At 31.7% G+C, this 20,951-nt stretch overlaps 1 protein-coding gene across 5 annotated transcripts in view; it reads left to right on the plus strand.

The window, feature by feature from the left end:
• LOC103570409 (uncharacterized) overlaps positions 1-20,951 on the plus strand; it is a 66,363-nt gene that overhangs the window by 11,082 nt on the left and 34,330 nt on the right. For 3 of the 5 annotated variants that reach the window (XM_014443194.2, XM_053740310.1, XM_014443197.2), the window contains exon 1: positions 936-1,105. The exons of the other annotated variants lie outside the window; for them this stretch is intronic. The gene's annotated coding sequence lies outside the window, so the exon portion shown is untranslated. Of the gene's footprint in view, positions 1-935; positions 1,106-20,951 lie in introns of those variants that run through there. 5 annotated transcript variants of the gene reach the window in all.

Raw genomic sequence — 20,951 nt, forward strand, 5'->3', positions numbered from 1 at the left:
GGCGCATTTTATTGAGCATGGATATCCTAATGTAGTTGCTCTCCTGGACTTGGCTTCGGTTGAGATCGCAGACCAGATTCCTAAATTTAAATGACCAGCGGTTACCCTCAGCAGCACACTGGTCAAAACTGTCCACTGAGGCCTACCAACTAAACCCAAAACTCCAACCAAACTCTAATCTCAAGCCATATCCCATAATAATTTTCCATAAATCTGATCCTAATTCTTTACTCTAATTTTTCCTATCAACAGCTGTATCTGTAGCCAGACGTTACTCTATATTTCATTCTCAAACTATAACTTAAATCAAAAATCTGTATCAAAATCGTTAATTACTGCAAACTAAACTATAAGTCTTGAGTTACCATGCTCGAAAATACAATATAATCAATTGGTGCTTGTGACGTTAACCTTAATTCAAGCCTCGTACCAAAAAATAACGTCACAATATATATATATATATATATATATATATATACCGGCCTTACTGGTAAAAAATCTTAAAGCCAATTTTCTCTCAAATTTCATGGTTTTTTTTTATTTTACTCGCAAACCACTAACTATAGTACGAAATTGTACAATACTTTTTTATAGAGAATTTTATTTCCACCAAAAAAGGTTATTTAGTCCATTACCGTAGAGCTAGTAATTTCCGAGATAAATTTAATTAAATATCTCAAAATTTGAGATATCGCTATTTTATCCGTAATTTTAGTACTTTTTTATAAAACTATGTAATAAGTTGAAGTGAGTGAAGTTGTTTTCTGGTTAAACTCATTTATAAAATTGCCATGATCGAAATAATAGAGTCATTGTAATATTTGTAAATTTCACAGTCAAGTCAGTAAAATTTATACAGTCACGTACGTCGAGTCAGTTTCATTAGCCATTTTATTTATTGTTCATATTCATTTCATTAATTGTCAAAGCGACTTCGTTTAAATAAATGCCATGGTTATTAACGTACTATATCATATTAATTAATTGTCTAGCCTTATAAACCTTCCTCATAAGTTTAGTATAAGATCTCTCTCTTAATTTTAATACTGCGTGGTTCAGAACGGGGTTACTTTCGTCCTGAGATTCACTGAACATAGCTGGACAGGTACGTAAGACACCTTTAAGTTTTACACCTGTGTTGGCCCTTATTTTATCAAGACCACAATCAATTGATAAAATAAGTGGACCCATTACAATAAAATTTTGTGCTTTAATTAGATGAACAATTTCATTGAGAATTCATCACGAGTTTTAGATTTTGGACATAAATTGTGTTTGTAAGTTTATTTGTTGATTTGCAATACTAAATGCCCATAAAAAGGGTGATTCAAAAGTATTCAAAAGCATTCAAAAGTGTTTGGGGCATTCCACGCCAAATCGTACAGTTTTAAATTTTAGTTTTTAATTTTCATAATTTTTTGATATATTTCAGTACACATCAAAAAACTCATCATTCCAAATTTTAAGATTTTTTGGATCATAGGTTCAAAAAATACAGAATTTTCAAAAAAAAAAAAAAAAAACACTTTTCTCATGGTTTTCTGCTTATAACTTTTTGAAAAATGGTTTAAATAAAAAGACTCAAAGATTAAAAAAGTTTCGTTTTTCCGTGTACTTTCAGATAAATAAACCAATAATTTTTCGGAAAAGTTTTTCCGCGCTTTTTTCGAGTTTTACAACTTAAAGTCATTTTCTAAAAATCATGCATATTTGGAATTTCCCAAAATTTGTGACAACAAACTACTGTCTATTTCACAACTTTTCGGGTCGTTCTGGTCGTGGGACTTCCGTGTCTACTATTTTTTGTTTGATTTTTAAAAATTAAAAAAATTTTTTTTTCCTATCAAAAATCATTAATTGCTATTTTTGTCATTATATATTATTTTTTACACCGTTTTTCAGTATGTTCTTAGAATTCTATGCAATCAAAAGATTTTTTAAATAGCTAGTTAAATTTGTTTACTTTTAAAATCGTATTTTTTAGCAAACAAAATTTACCCTTGCAACCTTCAACCCACTATGGAAAAAATCTGGAATCATAGTCAGAATGTAAACATTCTAGATCAAGTATGTTTCCAGATTGGTTTTGTGCCCTTTCCCCAGAGTGAAATCAAAGTGATTTCAAACTTGATACAGAGTAGATCAAAGTGTTTTCAGAATAAACCTAAAGTGAATCCAGAATGAAATCAAAGTGTTTCCAAAATGGGCTCAAAATGAGTGCAGGATAAAATGAGAGTGTTTTCAGAAATGGTCCAGAGTCAACGAAATTTAATTATTAAGGAATGAAAAAAATTTCGTACGTTCTGAACACATGAATGAATAATAATCTACAGAAAAAAACTTTTTACCCTAATTTTTTAAATAACTATGCGTTGGTGGTTAGTTAATTGTTTCTTGTTGAAAGTTTACATAAAAACCTTGATTATTACTAAACTAAAAATCCCGGATTTTTTTTACTTCTTGGATCTATTCTTAAAAGAGTCTAGAAAAGATAACCGTTAGAAAAATTAAAAAATTTCGATTTTCTACTTCTTTATTAAAAATCTAAAGTATTGAAAAATAAAAACCGTAAGTAAAGCAATCAAAAAAATTTAATTTCTTTATTTTTCTGATCATTTTGTTTTTTTATTGCTAAAAGCTACATAACAATAATTTTAAAAAAATTTTGACTTGCATTGTTTGAATAATTGTTATAAACAAATGCATTGTTAATAAGAATTTAATTAAATTTTTTTTTGGGAACAAATGCTTAATGAAATAATGATTTTCAAAAAAAAAATCGTTTCTTAAAAAAATTTTCTTATTGCTAAACAGCGCATTTGCTAATTAACAATTTTTTTTTTTACTCAATATTAATATTAAGGAACCATAATTTTTTTTTAAATCATCATTTATCATGTTATCTTATACAGAAAAAAAAATTTTTTATTAATTTATTATTGGTTTTTTAAGCAAACAATTTTTAATGAACAAATAAATTTTTATTCAATAATGCCAATAATAACAATTAATTGTTTTACAATATGAAAAAAAAAAAAAAATGTTTTTCATTTTCAAAAATTAAAAAAAAAAAATAGCCATAGAGGCCCCACGACCGGAATCACCTGAAGAGATGTGGAATAGTTAGTAGTTTGTTGTTGCAAAGTTTCACAAAATCAAAATATGCATGATTTTCAGAAAACGACTTTAGAGTTTCAAAACTCGAAAATAACGTGGAAAAATTTTTCCAAAAAATTATTCGTATTTTTTTTTTTCTAAAAGTACATGGAAAAATGAAATTTTTTTATTATTTGATTTTTTTCATTTCAACCATTTTTTAAAAAGTTCTAAGTAAAAACCATGAAAATAGCGGTTTTTTTGAAAGTTTATAACGTATACCGTGCTAAAATTCCTCGACGGAGACGCGGAACAGTCCGATATCGTATGTGGCTACCCACGTGATAAATAAATGATAAGAAAAATAATAATAAATGATGATAAATACTGAGATCAAATTATAATAAAATAATAAATTTAAATAATTGTTAAATTATAACTAATAAATAATTAGTGTACCTGAACCAGCTCCTCAGGCTGGGTTAGTGCACGCAGGCGCCAGACCGTTTATCCAAAACGGACAAAAATTATTCAGGGGGAAGTGACGAGGGAAAATCCAAGCAAGCGGTTGGAACAAAGCGAATAAACACTCGAGACACCCAATAGAAATTAAATAAATAATAGAAAAATTGTAAATAAATAATAGATAATTACAAACAAATAATAAATATGAGGAAAAATAAGATGAACCAGTAGGAAAAGATCAAGAGGAAAATAAATATTAAATTTTCCCCGACAGCTGTTGGTTTTCAGAGTTTTAATAATTTAAACAACAGTAAAATAATAATTTTTCACAATACTTAATTTTGTTAAATCATTAACAACAATACTTGGCTATATTGCCAAAAATACACTTTACAATCGTTGTAGTTTTACCACTGGGGGTTAATTCATCAGACAATAATCGCAGTATCAAAACCAAGTATTCATACTCAACTCAAGAAATAATACTATAACAAAAAAAAAAACTATTTATACCCAATTTAATAAAAACTTATATAATTTGATTTTATTGATACTATCAATTTTAATATTAAATAAAATCATTTATTATTCCAGTTGAATTTTTCCTTAAATCATAAATAATAATAATATTTTTATTTTATTTCAATTTATCTCTCAACACTTGTGAGAGAGAGAAAGATACATAATTTTTTTTCTCACTCACACAAAAATAATATATTTTTCTCTGTTAAAATAATTGATAATCTTAATAAAAATTCAATAATAAGTTTGACCGCTGGGGTACATAAATAAATCAAAAGAAAAAAAAATAAAATTACTTGATTGTTTTAAATAATAATAAATATAAATAATACCGAATAATATCTCACAGATATTCTGAGTAAATAATAATTTCAATGAGTTGGGAATTTTTCACCCAAGCGATGATGTCAGTACTTGAGGAATTTGCTCAAGTACTGTATGTGCACTAGAGATATATATATCTATAGATATATGTATACCTATCAGCAACGTTTAGCAAACGTTGTATATAGATAGTTATATGTATATAACTATCTAGGAATTTGCAACCATATAAAAAAAAAGGAAATATCCAATGATAATTAACAATAATTATTCATAATATATATCATGCGGCGACCAACAACTACCGGGGGAGGTTATCACGTGAAAATATAAACGGTGAAAGAAATCCAAAGTACTTACTCGTAAATATCTCCAAATGATTAGATCCAAAATGATATCGGTTATTCACCCAGTGAATAATTACTGCGATTATCAACAACTTTAATTTTTATCAAAAAAATAATAAAACGCAATTATACACAATTTTACTCGGAGGACCACGTCCGTGCACAATAACTGCCCGTATCATTCTGCCTTAATTACTCGATCCTCCACCTGTTAGTCGTCGTCCACGTGGCGTGCTCGTCGCCCTTATTTATTATTGTGATTATTTTTCCTGGCCCTGGGCCTAGTTTCAAATTAGAATATAAATTATAAAGATAATTTTTCGACACCTGAATGATATATGAATAATTATTTATCTGTATGAACTATTTATTCATACTATATGCATATTTTTATTTTATCTAATAAATTAAATAATAATTATTTTTAAATCATAAAATTCATGTCGAGAATATAGCCTAGGTATCGATTTTTCCCCTACCCGGCGGTCAATATTTTTCCCAAAACATCACTCTTCATTCTAAACTAGAAATTGCAATATTATTTTACGATTAGAGACGATTCATGACGATTAAAAATTTCGAATCGTCATAAATAGTCTTGAATCTTCATTTGAAACCAGAAATTGCAAAATTAGCTTACGATTTAAGACGATTCATGACGATTAAAAGTTTCAAATCGTCATGAATCGTCTTTAATCTTCATTTGGAACCGGTAATTGCAATATTATTCTACGATTAAAGACGATTCATGACGATTAAAAATTTCAAATCATCATGAATCAGTAGTTAATCGGGGAGGGTTCATTCCCTGATATAACAATACTTTTTCTTCCCGATGACTGTTCGTGGAACTAGTCTTTATTTGAAATGAGGATTTGGGTCTTAATCTACCTTACCGACCATCAGTAATGTGCCACATCTGCGGTCGGTAACTAGTCAATTTGTGATCCCAAGTCCTCATTTGAAATGAGGATTTGGGTGTAGGAACTATTTGAAGTCCTCAGTAGCAGTCGGTAACCTATACATTCGTGATCCCCATTCCTGCAGTAGAAGCAGATTTATCAACACGTTATTTTAAAGGGCCAATACAAGACTACATTAAAAGGTTTGTACGTGATATTCATCTTCTACAAACTAATTTGAATATCATTAGAACGTGACGTGATAAATAAGCGTGTCCATATTGATGTGCATTTAAAGAATCTCTAAAAAAAACTGCATCAAGTGATCGAACGTTTGGAAAAACTAGAAGAACGTATCGACAAAAAATAAGAGACAATGGAATTCATCATAGATTTCATAGGGTTTGTCATGCCTGATGACACCTTAGTAGTGAAAGAGCTATGTGTAGTTGATATATATGAAAATTGCTCATTCTATAAATGTAAACATTTTATCTTTCAACCGCCATTGGAGTATGATGGAACAATTGTGCAAAAAACTTTTGATGAGATTGGGTGCGACCATGGTATCCAGTGGGACTCAGGTGAAACACCATACGCCAAACTCAAACAAGTTATTAATAATTTAGTGAGCAAAGCAAGTTATATTTACGTCGATGGGAAGCAAAAAAAAAATGGTTGACGATCATGACCGATTACTCAGCACAAATAATCGACATCCAACTAATGAGACATTATTTATTTGAAAACTTGGATCGCTACAATAAGGAAAAATGTCCTCTGAGGCAGTTTCATCGCCGAAGAACACATGCATGTGTTTTAAAAATATTCAATAATTAAAACATTGGTTCCTGGACTTCTGGGGTAACAAACCATCGTACGGAAAATCGGCGCAAATATATTATCAACTGTCTGATTTGAAAAAAAATGCATAAACGTGATATCACCTGCCTTGATTATCACTTTCTTCTACGTTTTGCGAGGACCCAAATACGTTATGTTTATGATACGCTACCATTGGAATTACAGAATAATGATAAAATAAGAGATTACTCATTTTGTGTGGACCACTACCCAGCGACTGGTGGTGATTGGGATGTCTGTAGAATATGGCTTTATCCATACCGAAAAGATTGCCCAAAATTCATAAATAATAGTAATTCTTTAAAATAATAATTCATAGAACAAATTAAAAAAAAATAAACAATTTAATTAAACTTATGATATCTTATGTTATTGGAATCTATTAGGTTAGGATTAAAAATAACAATAAAACAAATTAATTCATCCGAAAAAAATTTTTATTCATTTATTAATGTATTTTTTTTAATCAATATAGGTTCTATATTATAGCTTGATTTTTCTATCCTACGTTTAAACCTTTCTCGGTCTCGCGCCATTTGCTCCCATTCACCTCGTCTAGCAGTTTTGTATGCATATAATGTACAGTTAGTGTCAGATCAAATTGCACAACCATGTTTCAAGTCAATTTTCGTACAGTTCTGCTGACGGGGTTATACTCAACTATACGATCGTGAATGGTTAAACAATAAGCTGTTGTGTTTTGTGAAAATTGATTTGTGGATTCAAACTTCAATCGAATGTCTACTGGCCTAGATTTAATAGCCTCGTTCTGTTTAGAACAGTCTATAACACAAAGTGGGGCTTCTTGCAAAAATTTCTGATTTGTTAACAGTGGCTCAGCCTCTTTATTATAGTATGAAGATTGAAAATCAGTGTACATATTATACAATAAAGCACACTGACTGTCGTTTATGTTCAAATTCAGATCCCCGTACGAATAACTCTGTGAGTTCAGAAATAACTTTACGGTGCGAAGCGTACAATGACGAAATTGACTTGCATTCTTCCTTGCGTCAATTTTTCTTGCTATCTGAAATCCGAGGATGACGTAACGTGGTTTCTCCAGTTGTGTTGATGTTTTGACAGCCCAAATATGCTTTGATGTTGCTGGTAACAGCGGATACTTATACAATTCCGGGTTCGAAAACTAATTGAGATAGCTGGATCACTGGTAATATAATTTAATGCTTGAATTTTTTCTTTGTCTGATAGGGCGACATATGACACAATTCCTTTGATTTTTTGCAAAGTTAACCTTACTTCCTTAGCGCCCGCTGCTTGTTGTATGTAAGCATTAATGTCACTGTTTAAAATCGTAAGTGCTATCTCTAGCTGAACATTCATAAGAACTTTTTGATAATCTTCAGCAAAACCACTGAAAATATTCAGTGGAATCAATAAATCGAAGTTTCCTGCAGCGTTCGCCAATTTAACATCATCTTCCATCACCCAGCCAGCATTCTCCAGAGCACTCAACTGATTTGGACTAAATGACACAGAACCTTTCATCAGGCTTGTAATACCAACGTTACTACTTCGATCAACTCCGACATTATTCATAAGTAAGCGGAATTCTTTAATCATGTGACCAATCCCCATATTAACCAAGTTGGCGGTGACGGCGGTATTATCATTCTTAGTAAACTTTCCGAGAATATGGAGTCACTTTTGCAAGGAAGTATGCACAAAGTTTGTTTCCGGATGGTGATACGAACTTCATCATCGTTGTTCAAAGTTGACGATGCATACGGTTGATGAGCATGCAGTTCATAGTGAGCAATTGACTCATCGAATATAATTGGTCGTTGGATATCCAATATATTATCCATTATTTTTTATATCCTCAGTCACCTACTGCACCGTATTTATTGGCTTTCTTGTAACCGCTGTATGCTGTACTACCTTTTATGCTTGGTGCCGAATATTTATCTTTGCTATTTTTAAAATCTGTGCCGTATTTACCTTGTTGGCTCTCTAAATACTTTCTTAAGTTCTTTGAAGCTTCGTTATTGGACATTATACTCAACAGTTTACCACCTAAGTCTTTCTACACGGGATTATGCAGCAGAAATTAAATTTTATTTTGTGAATCTCCCACGTAAACGTAGTCCGAGACTTTTTTGGAACAGCTTGTTCTGATGTGTTAACGCTTTGTGAGGTGTTCTTCGACTGATCGTGCTTAGCCATGTTGATAGCTTTTCATAGCCTGCACCACTCTTTGTATCATATACAATACCTATTCATATCGGTGTCACATGTAATCCTATGGTTATAGTTTCACCCCTCAAATTTGCTAATTTTCCATCCTGATTCACTATACGTGGTCTTACATTATATATAGCATCTGCGGTGATTGGAAGGTAAATGACGTGTGATGGCAACTCAACGATCTTATATCCTGGTGGTACGCTCGGAAAAAACTCATGAATTGTGTGCACTTTGCGTTCATTGATGTAAACACCTGTGGTAATATTACACTCAAACCTTAAAGAATTGAGCTTTAGTATAGCCACAGGTAATTCCGATGAGTGAGTTTTGTTTGGTTGAAGCAGGCGATTCTTGAAACCTAAGAGCCGACCAATAGAATCGTTAGGTATAAAATTTATAACCTGATCACATTTAATTTCACTTTGTAGTTCATTATTATTTGCTTTTATACTGATGCTAAGTCTCGGCAATGACTTTTGTATGTATTTCTCAATATCTCTAATTTCATAACTACCGGTTGGTATTTTAATTACTCTTTATTTAACGGGACCAATTCTTTTAGGGATAGTTTTCTTCGGAATATCGTTTTCAGGCTGCACATCAATCTCTGGAGCTAATGAAACATCGTCACTTCTCGTCACTATAGTCACATCTCATTTTTTTCTATTTGCACCAGGTTTATCGACATTTCCAACGTCATTATCTTCAATGGCATTCGTATTTTCTTGTTCTTCTTTACCCGGAGGATAAGTTACATAAAATTTATTAGTGCCAATGTCTATATTGGGTATTGAATTAAATGTCAGCAATTCTACGAGACCCAAGACATAATTTTTTTCCTCTGACAGTTTGATTGGTCGAAAATAATTCGCGTCTAAGACAGAGCACGATCCTGTCAGCGTTAAAGTGAAAGACTCAGCCATGACTAATGCCCTGAGTAACTAGTCATGCCAATTTAAAGTTGTCCGGAAAGAAATTTTAGACACAAATGTCCACATATAATCGTGTCAAAGTCTTGATATCTTTTATGATTATATTTCACGCTACCAACATCTAGATATTTTATAAGATCTTCCGGTGGTTGTAAATCACCAAAACTATCGAAATAAATTACTTCATCACGACTTTTCTTGTACGCAACCTAATGAGTTCCAGGTTCGAATCTGTCATCAAGTTTGGCAATAGCCGATTCGAATTATTTAGGTCCAGATTTTGGCAGACCGTTTCTCATGAAAACACCTCGGAAATTAGGTATCTTTAATGCCTTGGCGTATTTCATCAAGTCGATGTTTGTAAGTGCTCGACGTGGTAGCTCTACTTGTTTTTTGACTTACATCCTCTACCAACCAATGGATATGGCCACAAATATAGTCCCATACCACGTCTGTACGGCTTTAAGTATAAGCCTTAACCTATAGCTATTTCTTCCATTTTAGAATTATGTTTCTTGTTCTCCTCTAACCTTCTCCTCGAGCCTTCGGAACCACCTCAGCGCCACCAGCGAGAGCACCGATTGCTGAAAGTCTTGCAAATAGGGGTACCAAAAACGGAAGTACACCACCGATTTTAGATGGAACTAACAGAACACGCGGCTGTGGGACATTTTTCTTCCCACCAGATTTTTTTACCTCTTGTCGAGACCCTTTGAGTGCCGATTTAATTGGATCACCACCTGCTTGCATGGCTTGCTTAGCAGCCGTCATAATTTTCCTTAGCGCCACCTTGGATCGTCTGCTCGTACTTTTTTTGTTACCACTCATTTTCTTCTTCTCACCACCCATTCTCTTTTTCTTTATTCCTATTCCAAAGCGATTTTTTACCTTCATGATTTTGTTTACACTCCAAGCAGCAGCTTTTTCTCCAATAGAAGCGTCTTTCACCTGAAAACGTTCCCACGCTTTGTCTGCTAATATTTCATCTGTCTCGTGACGTACCGCCAAATTTTCTCGATTTTTCGAGTGAGCAATGTCGTGAATCTTACACGCTGCATCCAAAAGATTGATGCCAGGATCACCACTCAGCCAATCTCTTCTCTAACTTTGTTCCTGGTCCGCAATACTGATCACCAGGTATATGAAGTCGAAAAGGTAGCTTGTTAATAATACTGTTGACAATACCTTTTCCACTAATACGTCCGCACTCCATCACAGCGACATAGTAACTGATAATAAATCGTTATAAGTGATCATACTTAGAGTCATAGAAAAAAGTTGTCCCTCTAACAGTGAACCGTAAACATGGAGCTCAAAAAACACCATGCTAAATTACCTGTGATCAATTTCGATCAAAATTTTCAAGGTACAGGAGTGAAAAGGATCAAAAGACATAGATCTCTACTACCGAACAGTGTGCGGGCAGTGTTTTGTGGCCCATCAAACTGTGGCAAAACAAATGCCTTATTATCATTTATTATACATCCCAATGGTCTGAGATTCAACAACATTTACCTTTACTCAAAATCTCTCAATCAGCCGAAATACAAGCTCTTAGAAGCGTTGCTGAAGCCCATAGAGGGTGTAGGATTTTATCCAATCAATGAGCATGAGGTTAAACTTGAGGACGCAAAACCCAATTCACTGATGATATTTGACGATGTTGCTTGTAAAAAACAAGATCACATTAGAGGTTACTTTTGTATGGGTCGACACAAAGACGTAGACAGCTTTTATTTGTGTCAAACTTATATACGTATTCCTAAGCATTTAATGAATTTTTTGGTTCTGTTCCGTCAAGATAAAACTAATTTAAAACATGTATATGACGATCATGTGAATACAGACATGTCATACAATTCATTCAAAGAACTATGCTCTGCATGTTGGAATTGTGGCAAATATGCTTTTGTGGTAATTGATAATGTTCAGTTACGAGCTTGATTAATTTAAATCAAGCTTCGTGCATTTCCGCTCGGTTCGGGAGAAGCCGAGCTCGCTACTGACTGAAGGTCAGAATAGTGCCGGGTCACTCGCTATTTGGGCCCGGCACATACAATTTCTAACTCAGGATCGTGTCAAGACGTCCTGAGAACCCGCTACAAGCTGACCAATCACAAAATTCGTTTTATATTGGTCAGCCTATGAGAGAGCTCGCTATCAACTGCTACCTTTTGGCGCGCTTTTAAGCCAATAGGAAAATTCGTTATATGCAGCAAGGCTGCCACGTCGACACCAAGCTTCTCGACGACTCAACGACGCTACCATCTTTTTTCATTCTACAACTATCTGTCTAACCGCTTCGCTCAGAGTTTCTACAACGTGTCTTTGCTACGTGCAACCTCGTGCTTGAACCGCTTCGCTTATTAACTTGTGTGAAACTAAATCAAATCGCTACGCTAAATTATCCTCAATACTTAGACAGTACATCAAGGCTGCTATTTATTGAGAATAAATAAATTGTTCTTGTGACGATAATTAATTGTTAATTAATTATCATTGAAGTAACCGCTACTGACCACGTGTCAATTTTTATACGTGAATAAAATAACTGAGTTGCATTCGCTATCGCGTATAAATTTATCTAGTCGCATTCGCTATTGTATATATTTCTCATAATTTTAAGGTGTAAATCAGTGTAAATAAATCTATAATTTATTTTATGATGAAATCTGTGTAATTTTTTAATTGTTTAGCAAAACTCGCCTAAACCAGATCCATTAGTTTATTCGCTCATTTTACAGATAAAGATAGTGAGTTCTACAATGGACGATACAGAAAGGGATTCGACTGCTTTATTAGTATGAATTAAAGTGTAACTGTTAATATAAATCATATATCTAGTGAGCTCTAATATATCAACATGAAGCCTGAAGAGATTTCGAAACAAAAAGATGTGCTGCGTCAGATATCTGAAGTAAGTGACGTAATCAGACGAAAGCATAAAATGTTAACGTTAGGTAAAGATAGCGCTGAAAAAGCTATGGTTGAAATGTTCAAACTCATAGTTACACCATTGCAAAGCCTAGTTGAAACAAAAAATTAAGCAAGAAGTCAAGGAGGAAATTAAAGAAGAAGAGATTACACAAAAGGACAATTCAACACTCAACAATAAAACAGAATTCGATGATACAAGTCATTACGATAGCTTTATTTCTGATGACGATGGGAGTAGTAGAACTCTTAATGAGACCCAAATAAATCCCTCTGCTTTAAGTACTCCTGATAAACCAAGCAGTTTAGTGAAATCCTATTTAGCCAAAGTATATAGAAAAAGTAAAGAAATAGATTTGAGATATGGCGTTCGTCGGTGGTACAATGATTTTTACATTGGTACTTCAGCAATAAATTTTGAGGAAAATACTTTTTATGTTACAGATCAGGAATACCCAATAACTCCTGGTTCATTGGAACTGTTGTTTAAAAATCATCCGATGATGCAAGTGTTACACAAGATGATAAAAATAAATACCTTGAGATCATTAAAAACACAAACACTTATAGAAAAAATTACGAATCAGATGGTAGTATTTATGAAGACTCATCAATAAAGTTTAATAATATTATATTGCTGATTTCCTTACAAAAACACCTAAGGGAAAAGGGTTGCCTAAATATAAGATTGTAAAAAAGAAGAAAACACATATGGATTACGTTTATTGGGATGATCCAAACGAACTGGTTGATCGTCTACGTTTACTCATGTCATCTCAAGTAGCCAGTAATCTAAGTCACACAAATAAAATTATATCAATAATCGAAGAGTTTCGAGAAGCTGGAATTATATATTAACAATATTTTTTGAACTGTTTCGACCAGTTTTCTGCTGTTCATAGAAGAGTACAGAACAAAAAAATAATGAGTATTGACATATTTGAACGTTCGTTAATGACAGCTGCAGTTATTAGTGGACCACCTGGACCACCTGGAGTTGGTTTTAAGTTGACTCCTGGTGGAGATTATGATTTGGAGCGTAAAAGATTGTGTCGTGTTGGTAATCCTACAGATTATAATCATGCAGCAACATTGAAATTTACGCGTGATCTTGTCCATAAAGAATTGATTTTAATGTATTGTTATGTCCGAAATTGACATAAATGAATATTGTATAGGTATTTGGCCCAAGCCGAAGCCTATAGACCGGGAACCCCAGAGACCTTAATTTAAGGAGAATAGGTTTATTTTTAAATTAATAACACGATGTTAAAATGTTTGATCTTAATTATATTGCCAACTTAATTACAAAATTTTGAGGTTTGAAGATTGTGTTTTTTTTTCTTTTTTCTATACAATGTTGGATTTAACCCCTAATCGTAACAACTACAATTCAGATATCTTTTAATATATTCCGAAGATCACGGTTAACGGATTAAAACTAGAGAATAAAAAGTAATCACGATTCTAAATTGCAGTTTCAAATTAAATTGTAACTTAATTAGCGCAAGATGATTTTTAAAATAATCTATTAATATGGCGAAACTATTTAAAACACCTTTGGAAAAACAATTTGAAGTAAATCGGAGACGAGGTATATTATCAATTGATTTGAGTTTATATAATTAAAAATCGTACCTGGATTTTCTTTTTATGTAGTACGCTGGTTTACTTATCTAGTTTTCACTCACGTTTTTTTTTTCTTTTTCTGCTCGACACTTATTCTTTTCTATTGCTGAACTTTACACTAGGCTGGTCAGGACACGAGAGAGCGAGTACATGTGAAATCTCCCTAGATATAGCGGTTTTTTCGGGTGGACCCAATTCCGTAAGTTTGGGGGAATTTCCACGCCTACGCTCTGCCGTGTCCATCCAACTTTTTCCACCTCCTTCCGAAAACCCATTGTTTCGGGGCCGCACTATCCCTTTCACATTGTTTTTCCCGCTGACGTAGTTGCTTCGGACCCCCCTCTACATGGGTCCTCCACAACCCGCCCTTTAGCCTTATTGGATAAATTTTTTTTTTTTTATATTGTTATATTATTGTTGAATTATACCATCTTGTAAATCTTATAACTATATTATTTATAAATGATAATTTTATAGACTATATTATTTATAAATGATAATTTTATAAACTACATTATGTTCATAAGCTATATCATTCTGTGGGTTTTATAAACTATATTATTTATAAATGATAATTTTATAAACTACATTATGTTTTCTAAACTATACTATTTTATCGTTTGTAATTTATCTCATTCTATAAACGGCATTTTGTCAAGAATAGTATTACTTATAAATTACACCATTTTAAGAATCGTGTAAATCGTATTGGTCGTGAGCTGCATCATTTTATAAACAATATAAGTTTTACCACTTACAATTTATATCACTCTTATAGAATATATAATTTGTGGATTAATTTCCTCTCTATTAATTAATTGATTAATATTATTACCTATGGTCATTTTATATTTTTATTATTTTTATGTTTTTACTCATTCTGGTTACTTAATAAATTTTGTTTGAATGTTTATTATTTAGATTTTAAATTTTATTCTATTATTATTTTTGTCTACGTCGCTTTCTCTTTTAAATGGTTTTATTATCTTAATGGAAACCTTGTTGCTTGTTTGTTTAACTATTCACTTGTTCAAACACCATAATTTATTTTTAAATGTTTTTTCAATTTGGAAAACATTCAAAAATTCATTACAGATATGTATTATTTAGTTTAGGTCTTATTTAGAGTGTGCTGGCGATAAGAAAGTGCGTCAGCAGCCACTCTGACCCTGGGTGAGGATTAAAATTCCTTTTCACCCAATATAATATTGAAATATAGATTAGGTGTTTGAACAAGTTTCCTAATGTCAGCCAAAATGTTAAGTAAAACATAAAATGTAAGATTTAAATAAAATAAAATAAGATGAAATAATATATAAACAAACGAAAATAGTCTGGACGTAACAGTATGATAGTATGAAAGATGATCTGTCCGAGATCTTTTTACTTTTGCATGCCAAAGTGGTTACACTAGAATTTTAAGTGGTTTCATTAAAGAAAGAGGTTCAAAAACTAAAACTAAGGTTCAAAAAGCAGATAACAATAAAAGAATCATTTGATGACAATACCCGGCGTATAAAAAAATTAGAAGCTAAAACTTATAATAATACTAAAGATCGGACAATTAAAATGAAACCTGTTGATATAACTGCTGCTCATAAAAAAGGACTGTTTAAAAATATATACAAACCACTTTAAAAGCAGCAGTGAGTACGAAAATCTAAGTTTAAAGTTGGAGATAAAGTTCGCATTAGCAAACACAAACATGTGTTTGAGAAAGGTTACACCACTAACTGAACAACAGAGATTTTCACTGTAAAATCTATACAAAATACGGTACCTACGACCTACAGACTTGTAGACTATCAGAATCAGCCAATAGAAGGTGGATTCTACGATGAAGAACTCAGCAAAGTTAAATATCCGGATGTTTACCTGGTAGAAAAAGTTATAAAATCACGTGAAAATAAATTATGTGGAAAGTGGCCCCGGCTTTGATAACTCTCGGTATAGTCATAATATCATCTCTTGATACTTCGAAACCCCATCGTACAGTATCAGTACTGTTTAACAGAAGCTGGCGTTTGTCATCTTCCCAACATAAAGCTATCTTATTCTATACTATTATACTAACACTATGCTTGTTACTTTTAATTACATATTGTTCCTTACTTAAATTTACATGATCTTCTAAACATCGTTTGAAATCTTCAAAAGTGATAGTTCGCAAAGTCGGACGTTAACATCTTTGGCTCATTTTTTTACCTGATCTTCATTATAAATTTTAAAAGCTAACAACTTTGCTCTAAGTCCAGTGAATCCGGTCATAATTTTACCATTATTCTCATTCTTCATCAGACGTATAACTTTTTTATTAACTAATGATATATTGTAAACATTATGAGGTGGATAATCATAGGTGTCAAATTTGGCGGTATCACGTTTGATGATCTCATAGATGTCTGGTACAATAAAATGGTAAATAAGACTATCAGTGTCAATGTACATTAGTTTCGATTCATCGTTTGCAAAATTTTGTTTCACATAATTATAATGAAAGTCATAAATGTAAGTTTAAGATAGATCTAATATACAAAAACCAACATACATTGGTTTGTCAGAGCGTACTTTTGTCGTCTTCAATTCAATAATTATCATATTCTCGTCAAAAATAGTAAGACTATGGAAGTTAGGCTTACAAATATAGTCAGCAGCGCCACATCTACCCACCCATCTTGTTACTATATGAATCTCTTTGTATTTTCTTACATTTTCCATAATCTTACCAAAAACAGCATTATTCATAAGTTTATAAAAGTTCTTTTCGAACTCATTTTTAGCACCTTTTCTGCAATCTGTATTTTTATCGATATATCAGTTGAGCCAGAGTGACTGTTCAAACTTAAAAACTGTGAATTTTCGTTAATTTTAATCCTAAATTCAAACATTGTCGTAAATTCTTATAATGTATAACATAATTTTTTTCATCATATAAAATTGTCGATAATTTAGTATACTTGCTACCAGGTGGTGAAAAGTGTTCAGGACATAGTGGTAATTCTTTATGGAGAGCATGCAATTCCTGAGGATAATGTAGTTCAACTTCTAATACATAGCCAACGCTATCGATGTCGTTTACAAATTGATCTACGTTATTGACGTCAAAAGATAGATCTTCAGGCGGGTGCATCCATTCAAATGAACCTTTTAGTAGCGGCATGCTCATAGCAGCACTATTCAAATTATTTATATCATAATACATTAAATAGGATTCAGCTTTATTAGAATCAGAGCTGGATCCCATGTAGCGATTATTTGCCGCTGCATACCTATTTATACGCTGAGAAACCCCACCCCTAATACCTTTTACAATAAATAGCATCATTTCAGGATCAGTAAATAACTCGAGTTCAACATTTGTATCTTTTAACATCGCATCGAAAGCTAGCCCCGGTGTCGTGTAGTAATGTAAAGGATCTAAGCTATAGGTAGCCATACAACTATGTCTGAAATTTTGAAATATGTCAGCTAAAAGAAGGACATCTGTTTTTAAATATAAATCTGAATATTCCCCTAAGGTTTTGATGTCAAATTTATTCCAAACTAGTTGAACGAGGGCGTAATCATTATCAGATACACCATCGTTCGATAATTTAGAGTAAAATAAGCTCTGATCGGGCAACTGTTTGTCATTAAGTTTGTCAATACTAGTTATGTACTCATATGGGAATATACCCTTTCGAGTAACTAATTTAAATTTTTCCGGATCACTGTAATGTTGTTGAGTAATCTTATAACGTATACCGTGATTAATTTCCGCGACGGAGACGCGGATCAACCGGTAAACCGTATGCGGTCACCCACGTGTTAAAATAATAATAATAAATAATAATAAATATTGCTGATAAATGATTTTAAATGTTTCCTTCAAATTAAAATAAATAATAAGTTATAAATAATAATAGAATTATAAATATTAAACTCTTGGAGTGCCTGAACCAGCTCCTCAGGCTGGGTTAGTGCACGCAGGCGCCAGACCGTTTATCCTAAAACGGACAAAATTCAATTCAGGGGGAAATCTGCGAGGGAAAATCCGAGCAAGTGATTCACGACAAAGCGGACAAACAATTGAGAAAAATAAAATAAAATGAATAATAATAAGAAAAAGAAAAATAGTAAATATATAATAAATAATTATATTACAAATAATAAGTAATATAAGAAAAATGAAATAAGCAGTAGGAAAAAGATCCAGGAAAATAAATATTAAATTTTCCCCGACAGCTGTTGGTTTCCGTATTTTAATTTTAAACAATAAACAATATAATTAATAATATTTTACAATAATCAGTTTTTGCTAAATTAACCACAATAATGACACTCGGTGGTTATAAAAAAAAAATAATAACGTTATATAAATTCAACTCAAGGTAGATATAACTTAATTAAATTAACACTGTTAATTTTAATATTAAATAAAAGAAACCAATTATTTTACTTAAATTTTTCCAGACAGTAAAAAAAGAATAACAATAATAATTTTACTTTATTTTATCTCTCGACACGCTTGAGAGAGAGAAAGACACGGAATTTTTCCTCACTCACACTCAAAAAGATAAATTCCTCGGTATTACCAATTTATAAATGTATAACATATAAAGTTAAATTATAATTTTAGCATAAAAATCTCATTAATAATTTTTACCGCTGGGGTACATAAATCCAAAATAATAAACTATTTACTTTCTTTAAATATTATAAAATAAAACAATAATACTACTAGACAATGGTAATAATTTACGATAATAATAATTTTAGTGAGAACCCAAAAAAAATATTTCAAATACTTCGAATAAATGATTAAATCATGAGATCAGACTTGAGGAATTCTCACGTACTGCATGTGTTGTATAGCTATATATACTACCAATATATATATATACACATATATATATATATATATATATATATATATATATATATATATGTGTACCGGCAACGTTTTACGACGTTGCGTACGCTTTATCAATATATATATATATATATATATATATATATATATATATATATATATATATATATATATATATATATATATATATATATATATATATATATATATATTTAATTACCAAATATTTTCACCAACATACGAAATAATATTTAATGATAATTCATAACAATTATCTCATGTATCATTCAATAAATAAATAATAAATACAAATAAATAATTTTCTCCGCGGCGACCAACAACTACCGGGGGAGATTACCAAATGAAAAATATTATCCAGCGAACAGAAATACAAAGTACTTACTCAAAAGCAGCAAGAATCAGCAAAATAATAATAAATATTATAATAACGAAACAATATTATCAATTATTTGAAGTAATTCACCCGGTGAACTTTACTTATTTTCCAAAAAAAAAACTTTACTACAACAAAAGAAATGCAACGTAATAGCAGCACAAAGTTTTCCGTCTATCCACGATGCTCGTCCGTATCTTTCTGAATTAATTGTCTAAACCTCCACCTGTTGGTCGTCGCACACATGGCACTACCGTCGCCCTTAAGTTTTATTTTAATCACTTTTGTCAGCCCTGGGCCTTACTAAAATTAAAAATATAAAATATAAAACATAAATCCTCAGACATCTGAATGATACATAATTAATTAATTAAATATATGATCTGTTTAGCTATATCTTTCGTATCGGATAATAAATAAAATAATAATAGCCCAAATATTAAACAGCACTTGACGTCCTCAGTTGGATGACAAGTTTAAACAAAGTAATATGTTGACAATTTTTGGGGCATAAAATAACGCTGTATTATGCATCCCAACTAATTCAAAATTATAAATAAATACTTAAAATAAACAAAAGTCACGCGTTTGTGTTTCAAATCATAAATTACAAAAATAAAATCAAATCACACATGTGCTCTCTCATACCCCTCGCGCATGCGCGAGCACCGTGTACGGACTGCCGTCTCATCGGCGAAATGGCGGAATGCCCGCGTAACGTTTCAAATTCAAATATATAATTACAATAATTAACTTAGAACTAAATAAAATCAAATAATTTGAATCGTTACGTGACAATCTGTTTATCACAATCATTAAGATTAGATGCTAATTTGTCAAGACTAGATGCCATAAACCTAAATAAATCCATAAAACGTATTCAAACTGATGTATTTTTAACATATTCCGTAAAAGATGTATAACGTTCTTTGTTAATTCATAATAATGTAACTATACCCTTAAAAACTGTTGCTAAAGATTTTATTTTAAAATGGGAATCGTAACCAAATAAATTATGAAATACTATTGATATAGTGTGAGATTTTCTATAATTAATTTTACAAGATAAGTGAGCTGGACCGCGATAATTACCAGTAAAATTACAGTTATCGTAGCATTTATCTGTAGCAGAAGTAATAGATCTTTCACAAATATGACAAACAGTTGCTTGCTCATGACTCTCTTTTTGATGTCTTGAGAGAGGTTTCATAGCAACAGGATTTTTCGAGTATGATTCGACTTCTAATGCTAAACATTCTAATTTTTTTACAAACCACTCGATGCAGGTTTGTGATCGATTAAGTCCAAATTTAGATAAATTGTTATAATAACTGCAAAAGCGATAACATGCTATGCTATGTGAAATATGCTTATCAAAATTATCATTTTCTTGGGGCTCAAGTGTAAATTCTAAGTCTGGGTAGATAACAAACGGTACAGTATCTTTATACTGATAATTTTTAAACTTTAAAATTTTATTTT

The sequence above is a fragment of the Microplitis demolitor genome, chromosome 6, assembly GCF_026212275.2.
Source record: "Microplitis demolitor isolate Queensland-Clemson2020A chromosome 6, iyMicDemo2.1a, whole genome shotgun sequence".
NCBI lineage: Eukaryota > Metazoa > Arthropoda > Insecta > Hymenoptera > Braconidae > Microplitis > Microplitis demolitor.